The sequence below is a fragment of the Rhipicephalus microplus genome, chromosome 3, assembly GCF_043290135.1.
Source record: "Rhipicephalus microplus isolate Deutch F79 chromosome 3, USDA_Rmic, whole genome shotgun sequence".
Classification (NCBI taxonomy): domain Eukaryota; kingdom Metazoa; phylum Arthropoda; class Arachnida; order Ixodida; family Ixodidae; genus Rhipicephalus; species Rhipicephalus microplus.
Window position 1 is genome coordinate 29952472 of NC_134702.1, and position 14031 is coordinate 29966502.

The following is a 14031-nucleotide window of genomic DNA, read 5'->3' on the forward strand; positions in this document are numbered from 1 at the left end:
GGCGAGGCGTACTCAGTGCGCCCTGCTCGAGCGCGGGCGGCCTAAAAAGACGCTAAAGAGCAAAACTATTTCTCGCGTATTAGTAATCTACAGTTTCACAATCCCTAAAACCGCGACACGGCGCTTACTAAGTGAAAAAAAAAAAAAAAAAAACGCGCGAAAGGAAATGTGGGTGGCTCGGCCACCTTACAGCACCAAACAGCACCAAACACCGTGACGTAATAAACATTGAAGGCGTCTACTGGGTCCTACATAGCCTCCAATCGATAAAAAAAAAGAAGTACATTGCAATGTGGGGGTGTTATACACTCGGCGCACAATGCTTCAGAAAATTTTAATTAGCCAATTCCACAAAAAAATACCGGCAATACATTTTGATATTTCTTACGTCACGTGTGGAGACTTCGATCCTTCTTTTCTGCGCTAATAACGAACTCACGATAGTGAAAAATATGACATTAGCGTTCTCGGAGTGCAGTTTGTCGAACGAAGTTATCGTTCCTCTTTGGTGTGTCCCTTTGAAACTCGGCCCGAAAGTCATACGTGCGGGTGATGCCAGCTGGTGTTGGATGGGGACGAAAGACCACCACCACCCACCTTGGGTGTCAAACGCGGGGTGGCTGTGCCGCCTGACTATTCACAGGGTGGGCAATGACGCGAGAGATGTCATGGGATGGAGCGTGGACGCGTTGCTCGGGACGGGGAGTGCTTCGGGCAAGTGAGCAGCCCTGGCGGCCTCCGTGGAGGGGGTGGAGAGATGAATTTGGGTTTTTGAAACCACTCGAAAACGATTTGTCTTCCGGACTCGCTCGCGGTTGGTGCTGTTATTTTTAGACGGGGAAAAAAGCTCGGCGTCACTCCGCAACTTCTCATCGCTTCAAAGTCTCCACCCCGCTTGCTCGCGTACGTGCCCTACCGGTCCCTCACTTTTCTCTCATTTTTAGGTTTCATTTCCCGCTCCCACTCTGGGCTCGCTGCTCTCCCCAATGTTGCGTTCGTTTCGGCCATCGCGTTGCCACACTGTACGGCTCTCTGAAGAGTTTGAAGTCACTCAAGCCTAGCCATGCGTTACTTGTATACGTGGACGGATGAGGGGGCCCGTGGCAGTCACGTTAAGAGGATCTGCCTCAGCGCCTCACTGTCTTCTTGTGTGAACATGAGCCGGCTGTCCGACGAGCGGACAGATTTTTAGGGGGACGGTTTGCGTGTGCTGTAATACTGAAAGGGGGTGCGCTGTAGAGTACCGAAAACGCACGTTCTACGTAGACTCTAAAATGCGGGACGCCGCTTTCGTTTACTGAATGATTTGGATAGCGCTGATCGGCATGGCTGAAGTTGTTCGCAACCTGTGAGCGAAGGCAGTGGAAAAGCTACGTTCAGCAGATTGGCAGTGTACTCGTATGAAGGTTCCTGCTAATCACGTTGCTCTAGAAACTTCTACAGAACTTCGGAAGGTTGTGTTTGCCCCCAGTTTCACGCGTGATTGTGCATAAATTACCGAAGGAAATTTGGGCCTCGCCCCGCCGCGGTGGTCTAGTGGCTAAGGTACTCGGCTGCTGACCCGCAGGTCGCGGGATCGAATCCCGGCTGCGGCGGCTGCATTTCCGATGGAGGCGGAGATGCTGTAGGCCCGTGTGCTCAGATTTGGGTGCACGTTAAAGAACCCCAGGTGGTCGAAATTTCCGGAGCCCTCCACTACGGCGTCTCTCATAAGCATATGGTGGTTTTGGGACGTTAAACTTCACATACCAACCAACCAATTTGGGCCTTTCTCGGACGTAGTGAAACACCCTTAACTCAATTTTCCTCGGTTTGCTCTGTGAACAACAACAACAAAAAAAGCTTGTTTTTCAAATTGCATTTTGCATTTGTCACTTATTTTGCGCTGTGCTCTTTCGCTAAGCCAACTGTTGGTTTTGACCACCAATAGTTCTGTGTGCAGAAGTTAAAGTAAAACGGCGTATTGCCTAATTGCCAGAGGTTACCTATGAACCAAGTTTCCAGAACGGCATTCCGCTTAAGCACGAACACCAAATCAGTTACGTGTAAACGTATAAAGAAACATTCGAGTAAGAGCTCCCGCGATGAGGGGGGGCCTCCCCCGCGTCTCATCGTGCCGTTGATATCTGTATAGCATATCGACGAAAGCGAATGTTGTGGCTTTTGACACATTGTTGTGGGGGCCCTGCACGCGTTGACGTCGTCTTCGTCATCGCGTGGAGGCTGCTCCGTCGTCGTCAAGGTCTCTCCGAGACTGGTTTCGCATCTCCTCCTCGTGCTCCTCCTCTCGTCTTCGTATCTTCGCAGTGCTCTTTTAAATCCGCCGGCGCCCTCTAATACAGCTGGCCCGGACCATCATTGTGTGTCTTGTCTGGCGGTCAGCGACGGAGGTATGCTCCGAACCGAAGAACCCCCGGCTCGTCTCTCTCTCTCTCTCTCTCTCTCTCTCTTTCTAGAGTGAAGGAAGGGGAGTAATGCCGATTGGCACGAGGAGGTAGCCGCACCAGTTATAAAAAAGGGAGCCCGCCTTTCGTCCCCCTTTCTCATTCTTTCTTCTCTGTCGCACGCACGCACCGCTCAATCTGTTTGTTTTGTTCCGCTTCACGCATCGACTGCCTCTGTCTCTTTCTATCGCCGGACGGCATGGCCGGCGTGATTTCTTTCTTTCTTTTTTTTTCGCCGCGAAGACAGAGACGCTGCGCGGCGGCGACATGACTGACACCGAGTGTCTTAATGATACGCCGCCACCGCTTGCTGGCGCTGCCGTGTCCAGCCGCCCATGCAGGGGGAAGCCAGCGCGGCAGGCGTACCCTGTGCGTATGTGCGTTTTGCCCGGACAGGAAGCAGCTGTGCGCATGCGTCGTTTACAGTGGGCGGTGTGAGGGGGGGGGGGGGGGGTTGCTTATACCCGATGACGGACAGTAGCGACAGTCCTGTCTCGAGGTCGCCATTGCGTCCGAGCCGCTCGCTGAAGAGGCTGTGCCGTCGTCCCCTGGTCGCAGTGTGGCGCGTTTGTAAAAGCTGTTGTCGCAAAGGGCCACGTGACGTTATTTATTTGCTGCCGACGTTGCCAGGTGCTGGGTTTTTTCGAGGCAGATGCCTGCAGCGTACGTCGAAAACAAGTGTTTCGTGCTTGGTGCGCATTTCGCACAAGCTTGCTGATGTAGTTAGTGTCTGGTGGCGATTTTTTATTTTTTTTTGCAGCCAGAGAGATGTATCGGATAAACTTGATTGCTTCAGACGCCAGAGAATCCGAACACTGGATACTTACTTTTAGTGAATAAAATTTTAAAAAAAAGTGAATGAGCCTAATTTTTTAGACCAACTCGGTGATCTTCGCAGGAGGGCGGCCATCTTGTTTAATATACGCCGGCTGAGTTTTCCGTTTTTATTAACGAGCATTATACGTCACCCTCTCTCTCTCTCTCTAACCCTGTTTACGAACTGTAGCTGGCCTTTACGACATAGAATTGTCAGCAAAACCTCCCTATGGTTTTTCGGTGGTGTTTGGACGGGTGCTGTCTATGAGTATAGTAAAAGGGGATAAGACTGATGAAGTAATGTTTCATAGATAAAAACTGATTATGGGAGTTGCGTTTACAAGGAGCTTGATTAGTTTTATCCTTTCTTTGCTTTGGGATATGTTGTTCCTCTTGGACGAGGCTTTCACTGGCAGTGATATTATTCAGCATTATTGCATACTTTCGATTTTCACATACATTTTCCGTTTGCGTAAAGGCTGCGGCCATTCACTATACGTTCTGACCGCCTTCTTCTTATGTGCCTCGTATACATTACTTCATCTCTTTCGACATCGTTTCCCTGCCCGTAAAAGTCAGCAGACCCGGAACATCAATGGGCGACGATCAAGCGCTTAGCGAGACTTCCCGGTGCGTGAAAAAGAAACCAGAGAGAGAGAGAGAGGAATCGTGACCTCGTGCGACGTAATACGTCGGCTAACGGTTGCATTCAACCGCGCAAAACTGTCTCCGTTTCGCTCGTTTATTTTTTATTTCGCGTTTTTTTTTCCTTTATATCTCCGTAATCTACTCCTGCGTAGCTCGCCAAGGCGCAAACGATTCGTGCCGGCTAACGGTGCGAGCACGTAAAGTGAATGTTCTCCCTTCCGCGCGCAGGACGGACGACGTCGGGTTGTGCCACGTCGGCTATCGACTTCTGTGGCGTAGCCGTTGTCGACGGCGTCATCGGCGCCCGCGCTAGAGCGGTCACGAGTTATTCCCATCTCCTTGGCGGTCTCCTTTTGTCGTTGTCCTGGCCTCCGCCTCCTTCCCTTCCGTTCGCGCGGGTCAAGAATTCGCCGCCGTTCTTTCCGGTTCGCTTCTTTTCTCGGCGCGGGAGGCACCAGCCTGCAATCTGCTCGCGGGGCCTTCGCGTCGTCTGCTACGCCTCCCTCCACCCCCCTGTTCATCCAGACGTACCAGACGTGACGCCCATTTCGCCAGGCTGCAGGTACTGTGCCGCCAGCAGTTACATCCCACCTGCGTTCTCTCCCTTTTTTCGGCATTCTGCTGCTTCTTCGATGTTCTCCTGCACATTTTCCGATGCGTTTGTGACTTTTTTGTACTCGTTTCCAGCGAGCGAAGAGAGAAGGGAACAGTCGGAAACGGTGTTTCCCCGTGCCACTTTCCCCTTGCCCGCGAAGCTCGCCCAGCCTTCTGCCGTCGCCTCCTCCACTACGTACGAAAGCAGATTTCGGCGTCTTCGTCACCGTCGGACGGTGTTGTGCAAACGCGCGTTCGGCGAACTGGAACGGGTGCGACACCGGATGGATCCGATGTGCCTTCTCTGTCTGCCGAAGTGAAGCGATAGTTTCGTTCTGCATGCCACAGTGCACTCCTCTGTACGATGCCCCCCCTCCCTCGGACGAAACTTATTCTTTTGCTCTTCACTCGCTTCTGAGGGGTCGTTCTTGGCGGCCCCGTCATTTCTGTGTTCTCCAAAGAAGGAAATTCCCCGCCGCAGCCGTACTGTTCCTGAGAGCCACGTGTCCTCTCGCATGTAGAGTTGTTACCGTCTTCGGTGGACCGTGGCAGGCGCATGTCTTTACTACAAGTTCAGAAAGGCGATATTTCAGACCTCGAAGTCGACAGATATCAGTGACCGAGTCGCGCTCTGTGCTTCCGGATGGAACGGCACCGTCGATGTCCAAGCCTCGTTTATTTCTTTATTTTCATCGTCTAACCACCTGCATTGAGTAACAAGGACATGTGTATAATTGACCTCGCGGTCTTCCCGCCCCTCTCGCATTTCCGGCCAATACGTCTTTCTGCTGAGGGCATCTTTTGTTTGTTAGTCCTTTGAAGTTATACTTCCGTGCATATCGGTAGCTGTTGCGTCTCTCTATTGTGCCTAGTTCTCCTGTATTTGTTGCGATGAGCACTTGTCATTGAGGCACAATGCTTGGTGTGTATATATATGTGTGTTATTTCGTTCTGCAATACCGGTGCCATGTACGAATTGAATCTGTACTTATGCAACAACAGACGTGCTGTTATCTGGATATGTAGCTGTTCGTGTCGCAGCCGGAAAGTGGGGTGACAAAAAAAAAATGCAGCTTTACCATGGTAAAGTCGTCGCATGTGACACCCCCGAGATCAGTGTCATTTCGAAACGCTCTGGTTGGTGCTGTCGCCTCTATGAAGATTACTAGGCATTGCGACAATTCCTCCCTGCGTGTCATTTTCCGGTCGACCTAGAGAGTGGCCTTCGCCTTGGCCGAAATCTTCGGTCTGTAGCGTTCTGATCGATGTCGCTCTTGCGTGAGTGATAAGAGCGTCTATATTTGATCGGCGTTTGGCTGGTTGCGTCGTGTCTGCCGAATCCGTGGTCTTGTAGGCGCGTAATAGTTGCCGACTGTCAACGTTGCGTTACACACAGCGGCTTGTATTTCAATAAATGCACTGTCAGGAAGTATGGACACATAAACGAATAATGTAATTATCAGCGATTGCAGAAGTACATCAAGTATTCAGACTTCGTTGCCTGAATATTGCAACACTTTCATATAGTATCGCCTTCATTTCGAGGCTGAATTCATGTATGGATTGATGTGTGGGGTTTAACGTCCCAGAGGCTGGATGCAGTTGAGCCCTGAAAACGCAAGTACCGAATCTGAACCAGTCCACGTTGGAGCGCTTGCGTTCAGAAGTGCCGCGTCTTAGCGATATACCTGGGAGGCGGCCCTGCTCGGTTGCCAGGACCTTGCGGTCCAACGAGCCATGGTCCAGCGTGCCAGGACAGCGGCCACGACCAATGGGGTCCGTGACTAGGGACTCCGCCTAGTACTGCAGGGAGGCTGACCCACTAGAGGCAGGTCTCCGTGGCAACATCTGTTTTTGTAATGAACGTTTACTACTAACTAACTAGCGATATAGGGTTCCCAGTCTCACGCCTGGATCTGCACTGAACTGGAAGCACATCTGTAGGGCTGTGGACGGAGCTTCGGGTAGCAGTCTACAGCTATAGGGATGAGTCGTGGGGACTGTAGTTACGTATACACCCACGTGCACATTATCCAGAATGACGAAGTGAACGGCGTCGAGTGTTACCGTTCTGTCTGCAGTACTTTCGTTATTATTCTCATATATGTCTTGACATAATCAATATGTCATTTGGATGTCTGTGCGTTATTCCTTTAATGCAGGCGCCATCTATCACGACCTTTGCGTGCTAACTACGTGAACTAACGAAGTGCCTCGGAACAGCAACAGCGAAAATTGCTCGCACGAGTTTGGCTTGTGTCCCCGTTCTTTGTTCTTTGATATAAACGCCGGCGGAGGGCGCCTTATTTTTGCTCGCTCGCCGCCGCCGTCCCGCGTGCTCATTACGCGCGCTTTATTCGCGGCCGCCGGGCATCCCTGGCGCTTTTGTTCGTTCCGAAGTGTTTCGCATTCGAGAGACCAGAGCCGTTCCCGTTACTGCTGCTCTTTCGTTATCATTTTGTTTGTTTGTTTTATGCCTTATAATATGACGACCCTGCGCGGGAAGATTGTGTGCACATCGCGGAAGCGTGTGTGCATGTGTGTACGCGCGTTTGTCTTAGTTATATGTACACCCCCGGTATGTTTGTGCGCCAGGGCGCGAGCACGTGGATGGGCCCTTCCTTGCCGCATATGCATGGCACGGCGAGCTACTCGGTGCGCGTGAATTAATTACTGCTCACGAGTTTAATAAATAACGATAGCCGTAATGGTCTTTCGGTTGGGTGTGAACACGCGAAAAAACCAGGCGAGCACACACACCCACACCCCTTTTCCCTCTCTCGCATCCTTCTCCCTCCCCCGCATGTTGAAGCGGTGGTTGGGGCACAAGTTAGTTGGGGGTGGGGGGGGGGGCACACCTTTTGTGCCCCCACGTCACGTGCTTGGGCTCCTTTGCATTCTGTTTCGTTTGTTTCTTCTTGCGCCTGGTGTAGTTGCCGTAGTGCTCCGAAACTTATTTGGCTGCGTATAAAGTGCGCATATAGGAACAGCGCTATGTGAATGAATACGGTACGCCTATGTACGGTGGCACACCATGCATCATTCTATACGCACGAATGGTGGCCTGCGTGCGCGGTGCTCTTGTTTTGTGTCGCCTCGCTGCTTCTACCGGGGCGTGTCCCGGTTGTGGTTCGCGTACGCGAGCGAAATCTCTTGTCGCCGCCGAATAACCGGGGTGCGACAGACAGGTGTTTGGGACTACATCGGAATGTAAGGTGTTGTGCCAAAGTTTTTTTATTATTGATGTTCTTATTGTCATAAAGCTGCCTGTTGTTGGAGGGGAACGTAGAAATCATCAAATTTCAAAATCTTGTTTTTTTCTTTTGTAGTGCTTGCCACCGGCCATTAATGACTTGTGTGCTACAAGCGATGAAAGTAAGTGCCTACACTCGGCAGAGGTGTAGCCAGGGGGTGCCACACCAGCTCCGTGCATCCACTCCCCCCCCCCCCCCCCCCCACACACACACACACACCTCCCTACCGTATTTTTTTTTCTCGGTACCACAGAGAGGCACGGAAAAAAAAAACTGCTTACGCCCTTGCACAGAGCCGCCCTCCCACCATTGCACACCGATGATTACTGGGTAGTTTCATACAGTAAGAGACAGTTTCATGGATGTCGTGCCAGAAACATCAGAACGCGCAGACACGAACAGATTCTTTAGATCAGGCAAATCCACCGTCTAACGCTACATGTACGTGTGATGAAAATTGTTGGAAGAGCGAGTGTTGCTCTTCCAATAATAAAGGGAAGGGAAAGAAGGAAGGAATGAAAAACTTTATTGGGGGAGTGAGTTTAGTTGCTTTACCGATCCCAGGCCTCCGCATGGTCCTCACATAGCGCGAATGTGCTCAGACCACGCAGGGCCAAGGCACTGGCACCCCGGTTCGCGCCGCTAAACTGTTCGTCCAGATCCGGTGACGCGAGGAGGCATTCGGCCCTCATTCAACCTTGAAACGAGGTGCACGCCGCTTGGCGTCGTCCGTCCGTCCGCCGGCGGCGTTGGCAAACAGGGAAAGAGTGTTTGGGGGGGAGGTGAGGAGAAACAAAACAGGTCAGACTGCGCCGCCACGTGGGAGAGGGCGGTATAATAAACGAGGAATACCACAGGAAGGAAGTTCGCTGACCGCGCCGCGAGCTTCGCCACGCACCGGCCAGCAGCTTGCTGCTTGTTGCTGCTGCTGGTGCATGCGGCGGCTTTTATGCGTGCGTGTGCATACACGCATGGGGGCTGGGGGTCCGCGCCGGACGGTGGCCTGCAGGTTTGTTCGTCGTTCCTTATGCTGATGCTTCCTCTTGATGTGCGCCGATGAAAGATAACAGCGTTGATGAAAGGGTGGAGAAGAAAAAAAAGAGACGAACACGAAGAAAAATGTGGAGACCTGGGGAAAGTCTCGCAATGGGATCAACGTGCTTGCAGGGCTGAAGGGAAGCCGTGTTAATAAGTGGTCGCGTCATTCTGTCGCTCTCTACACACCGGGACGGGCTCAATTCGAGACATTGTCTGTAAGTCTTAAAAAAAAAAGAATCACTGACTTCCTCTGCGTTGCTGACCACCGACCGTATGTGCGTGCCTGCATAATAACGCGAAGCGACTCATTCATTGTTTGGTTATTTGATAAACAATTGCGTACAAAACTATATTGAATGGTGCTTGGACACGGAAGCTTGATCTGTTCCTTGCCTACGGAGTGATCACGGTCCTTCTAGCGCAGCGCTATGCGAAAGTGGGTGTAACGGTGATAATATAAACCCGAAACGCGGCGTGATTTTTGTCGTCGTTTGTCCTCGAACATTTTAGGCCTCTTTTTCACAGATATCGGAAGTGGTCTTGTAGTTGATATGTGGGGTTTAGCGTCCCAAAACGTGGTCTTGTAGGAACGAAATATACTGCTGACTCAAGACAGGTACCACTGCGTGCTGATGCATACGTGTACGGCGGTTTTACGGAACGCTCGCGCAACGCTTAACACGTGACTTGCATATGTTATAGCTTGACGACATTACGCGCACTCACTGTTTTCAGTGTCAACATTTGAGGTGGGAAACATTGATTGATATGTGGGGTTTAACGTCCCAAAACCACCATATGATTATGAGAGACGCCGTAGTGGAGGGCTCCGGAAATTTAGACCACCTGGGGTTCTTTAACGTGCGCCCAAATCTGAGCACACGGGCCTACAACATTTCCGCCTCCATCGGAAATGCAGCCGCCGCAGCCGGGATTTGAACCCGCGACCTGCGGGTCAGCAGCCGAGTACCTTAGCCACTAGACCACCGCGGCGGGGCAAGAGGTGTGAAACAGTTAATGCAGGAAGTTGGGGAGGGACTGTTATCGTAACAGTGGAGGGCTCTGAAAGAGAGAGAGAAAGGGAGAGAGAGAAAAGAAAAAAAGTATCAGAAAGGTAGGGAGGTTAACTAGACTAAGTCCAGTTTGCTACCCTACTTTGGCGAGATTGGAATGAGAGAGAAAAAGAGAGAGGGAGGAGATACATTGCACATAACACACACACCGCCCACACACACAATTCAGGTTTCTCAGGCGGTGGCACAGTGACATTGCCCTCAAGAATTGTAGAAGGGCCCGTGTGGCTTTCTGGGCTGAAGTACGTGAAGGCCACGCTGCCAAGATCTCCTCCAGAGTAAAAGGTCGATCATCCAGCCTCCTAAATTGAGGAAGGGAATCGCCGCTTATATACTGTCCTGCGTTGCTACATCCGTGCGTCGTCGTCTGGCTGCCCGCTTTGCGCACAAGGACGCAAAATTATTCGCTTGGCCATTCCTGAAGATGGAAAAAAAAACGAAGCATAAAAATTTAACAAGAACAATGCTCGTGCGCGTAAAATCAGGCCTCGTTCCTCTGGGAATCGAGTCGACGACCGACCCGCCTCCGTTGTGTCCCGTTGATTGAGAAACACCTCTTGCTTCTTTGAGAACACCACCTCTGGCTTATTTATAATCAACGAGCATCCGCTCCGGGATAGCTCATAGAGCGTGTATTATTAACATTAGCTGTGTCTCGCGTTTCAGCGGACGCACGGCCGTGTTTGTTGTGCTGGGATGTGTGTGCGCGAAGGTTGATGGAGCGCAGGTGTGTGGATACCGGAAAGGTGTGGAACGTTTACAAAAGAAAGCAAGAACTCGGCAATGCGGAGAGGAGGACGCCGACGTAATATTCCCTCCTCCGCTGAGTTGTTTGCGATCTGTGCCGTGGCGATCTAAATTTGTGGGCGTGCTTGCGGGTCTCTCGTTGACAGCGGCTCATATACTGTATACCCTCTTCGAGCGGATTTGTGCGGCGGCATGTTGAACGGCCGGCTGCGGGCTGATCGTTGACCCTCGCCTGGTCGACAATGCAGATGGCTTGTCTTGGCTACCCGGCCCACGCTGGGGCGTTGGCTAGCAAGGTTAATAGATCGTTAACCCGTTTTCTCCTCGCCACTATCGCCCCTGTACGGCCATTGCGCGTGATATGATATATCTTGCCGTTGACAGTAATTTCGTCCATGTTTGACAAGCAAGTTGCGCCCTTTTCTATGTTTCGCGTAGTGTAGCTGCAAGTCAGTGAACGTATTAAAGCGTTCTGGTAGTGAATATGTTCACATAACTTTCTTTGTTATTTTTTCGTGGATCGCTGCTCTCAGTTATGCAGTCGTGTTGTTTCTCGGCGGCGTGTGTGTCGTATTCCTGCGCAGTGGGCCATCGTTTATTGCTGCTACGAGTCACTTCTTAGAAAATGCGCGAGTGTTACATTGAGGTGATGGCCATCGCTTTTATTGTAGGAATCACTACCTATTCTCGAATTCTAATAATTTGAGGCTTACAGTGATTGGTAACGTATGCCGCATTGTGTTGCTTTCTTCTTAATGTGCGATTCTTCGTCTCGTTCAGGCGATGCACCCTACTCTCGTCGATTTATAGCCAGCTCCGCAGTCATGGCTTCTTTGGAAGAAAACGTCAATGTTGCCAACATTAGTCTGAATAGAAAGTATTTTGAGAACTGCAGGAGCTTGTTAGAAGCATGGTATTATTTGTGAAATATCTTTGGTAAGAAAGGAGCCAAAGAGCCGTTGGCGCTGCGGCACTTGTGTAAAGGCTTTAGCATAGAGTTCCGGTATATGACTCCTAAAAGGTTCATGTACAGTAACTAGAGTAAGCATGTAGTATATATTCTATTGTATATGGCTCATAAAGGAGCTCGTCCTTGGCAGATCAGCTCTGGGCTGTCCACCAAGCCCGCGAGGCGGCTGAGGAGCTGGGCATCTCAGTCCCCACGTGGGAGCTGCCCGCAACACAGTGATCTGTGTTTTGGAGGACCAAATAAAAGCTTATCCAATCCAATCCAATCCAATAAAGGAGCCTGTCATATGCGATAGTATCTATTCAAGCATCCATACCTTCTGGCGCTACCGCGATGCAAGAGGACATACATGCTCGCACATGCAACCGACAACCGTGATGCACTGTCGTCCTGTTAGACTGCTTTCCTCCTCTTGTTCTGTTGAATCTTGGGTGGGGAACCCCCGCTGAGAAAACGGCGTCCTCTGAAGGACTGCAATGGACGTTCGGGCCGCGGGGGGGGGGGGGGGGGGCGGTGCAGCACCGGACGTTCCGGGGCGAAGATATGCTAAGCTCTTGTGTCCACCGAAGAAGCCAACGCCGCTTGAAGGCGCTGGCGCGTACTTCTCCTGCAGTCGCTGCGCGCTGCAGCAAGGTCCAGAAAAAGCAGTAGGAAGTCTCAACGAATGTCAGCGCCGATCTTAAGAAGGTTAGAGGGGTGGGGAGCGTAGCACCGGAAAAGGCGATGAAAACAATAAAGTTATACGTTCTGTGGTGAGTTGGCATAACACTCGCTCATTCGTCGCTCTCTTTTTTTTCTCTCTCTTTTTGTTGCCGAACCCTCGAGTACATACAGGCTCCCTCACCAATATGGCGGTCGTGCACGTGCCCACTCATTGTTGCGGGCATTATTCGCGGCCGTTATTATTGGCCCCTGTTTTTATAGCAGTCTATAAAGTAATCCCGTCCCTTCCCCGCCCTTCTGTATGCGCGGTCCTTCTTGCCCGTTTTTGAGAACTTCCCTGTTGCTCCCCCCCCCCCCCCCCCTTTTCAGCTATACCACGCGGCTTGCTCACGTTCTGCGCAGGCAGTTTTATTTCTTCCTAGGCGCCCCAATGCTCGCCCTTGCGCCAATGTTCCCGAACGTATCCCCCTTTTCTCTTTTACGAGGGGACATTCCTAAGACCATGGCTTTGTGACGACCTTGAAGGCGTTCACGTATGCATGGGCGTTAGCTTATGCAGGACCCCTCCTGTGCACGGCGGCCGTTCTCCTTGTGGCGCTTTTCATCGCTTGCGGTCAAAGGACCACCTCCTTGTATGATGGCCGCAGCTTCCTGTTTGCATTCTGCTACGAACTGCCATGGACTGCGTTCCTTCTAGGCGCCGAATCAAGTTTATCTCGATAGCTGTGGGAGATTCAACGACTGCAGCGAGTTCAATGGGCTATGGCTGGTGTGGTACGGTATAGTAAAACTTTATTGGGTTCTGAGGCTCAGATAAGGGGTGATGTGGGCCGCTCTCACACGGGACCAGGTCTGCCATGCCTAACTGCCACGTCGTGGGCCCTCTGGACGGGAACGAGTTGATCTTGAATTGAATCGCCGTATAATCGTTAACTGTTTTTTATGCATCTTCGTAGCGACGTCTTGACTGGAGTTTCAATGTACGTTTTTCGACTGCCGAACGACTAGCAGTAGTAGTTTGCAAGCGTCATTACTTCCGAGGAATGCTGGATTGGTGACACGAAGGGCGCGGAAAATCTGCACTTAGCTGAGACGAAATATTATAGGCCTGTGTACTTAAATTAAGATGCACGTTAAAGGGTCAATGTGGTTAGCTCGTTCCTCATAATCGTGTGTAGGGGTTTTGTCTCGTAAAACCCTAAGAATTTAAAAAAAAAAAGAAATTATTCCGAGCTTTTTTTTTTGTAAAGTCGGCGCAGAGTGATGTTTGTGATTGATGTTAACCATTGCGAGGTAGTTGCTGAAACTTTTTATGCGTGGTGCTCCCTCGTCTTAGATTTCTACTCTTTGCGACTTGTCGAGCGACCAGCGATGTCTGGTAGTATCCATGGCGTCTGTGTCATGTAGAGTATTCCACTCCGTGTCCGCCAGTAATCTTAATGTTACGTAACCGACGATGACCTACCAAGAGTTTGAGGACATGCATATACATTCTACAATTTATATGCTGTTCATACGTTCAGTACCCTACGACGAGACGCCATTATTCGATGTTTCGCCTTTGACCGACATAAACGCTGCCTTTGTCCGGCGCGTGTGTTTAACTTCCATTTCCTTGGCTTTAACCACGCGTGTGGTTCTCGAAAATTTCTAATCAAGTGCACTCACGATCAACAGAGCTCGCTGAATATGGCGGGCCCAGTGCGGCTAAATGTTGCACGTATCAATGAATACACGCACATATATATACACGCACGCGCGCGCTGAAACGACTCTCTGTAGTG

At 51.0% G+C, this 14031-nt stretch overlaps 1 protein-coding gene across 14 annotated transcripts in view; it reads left to right on the forward strand.

Annotated features, from left to right (window-relative positions):
* The window catches only part of Eph (Eph receptor tyrosine kinase), a 352202-nt gene that overhangs the window by 54140 nt on the left and 284031 nt on the right, over positions 1 to 14031 (forward strand). The window lies entirely within an intron of this gene.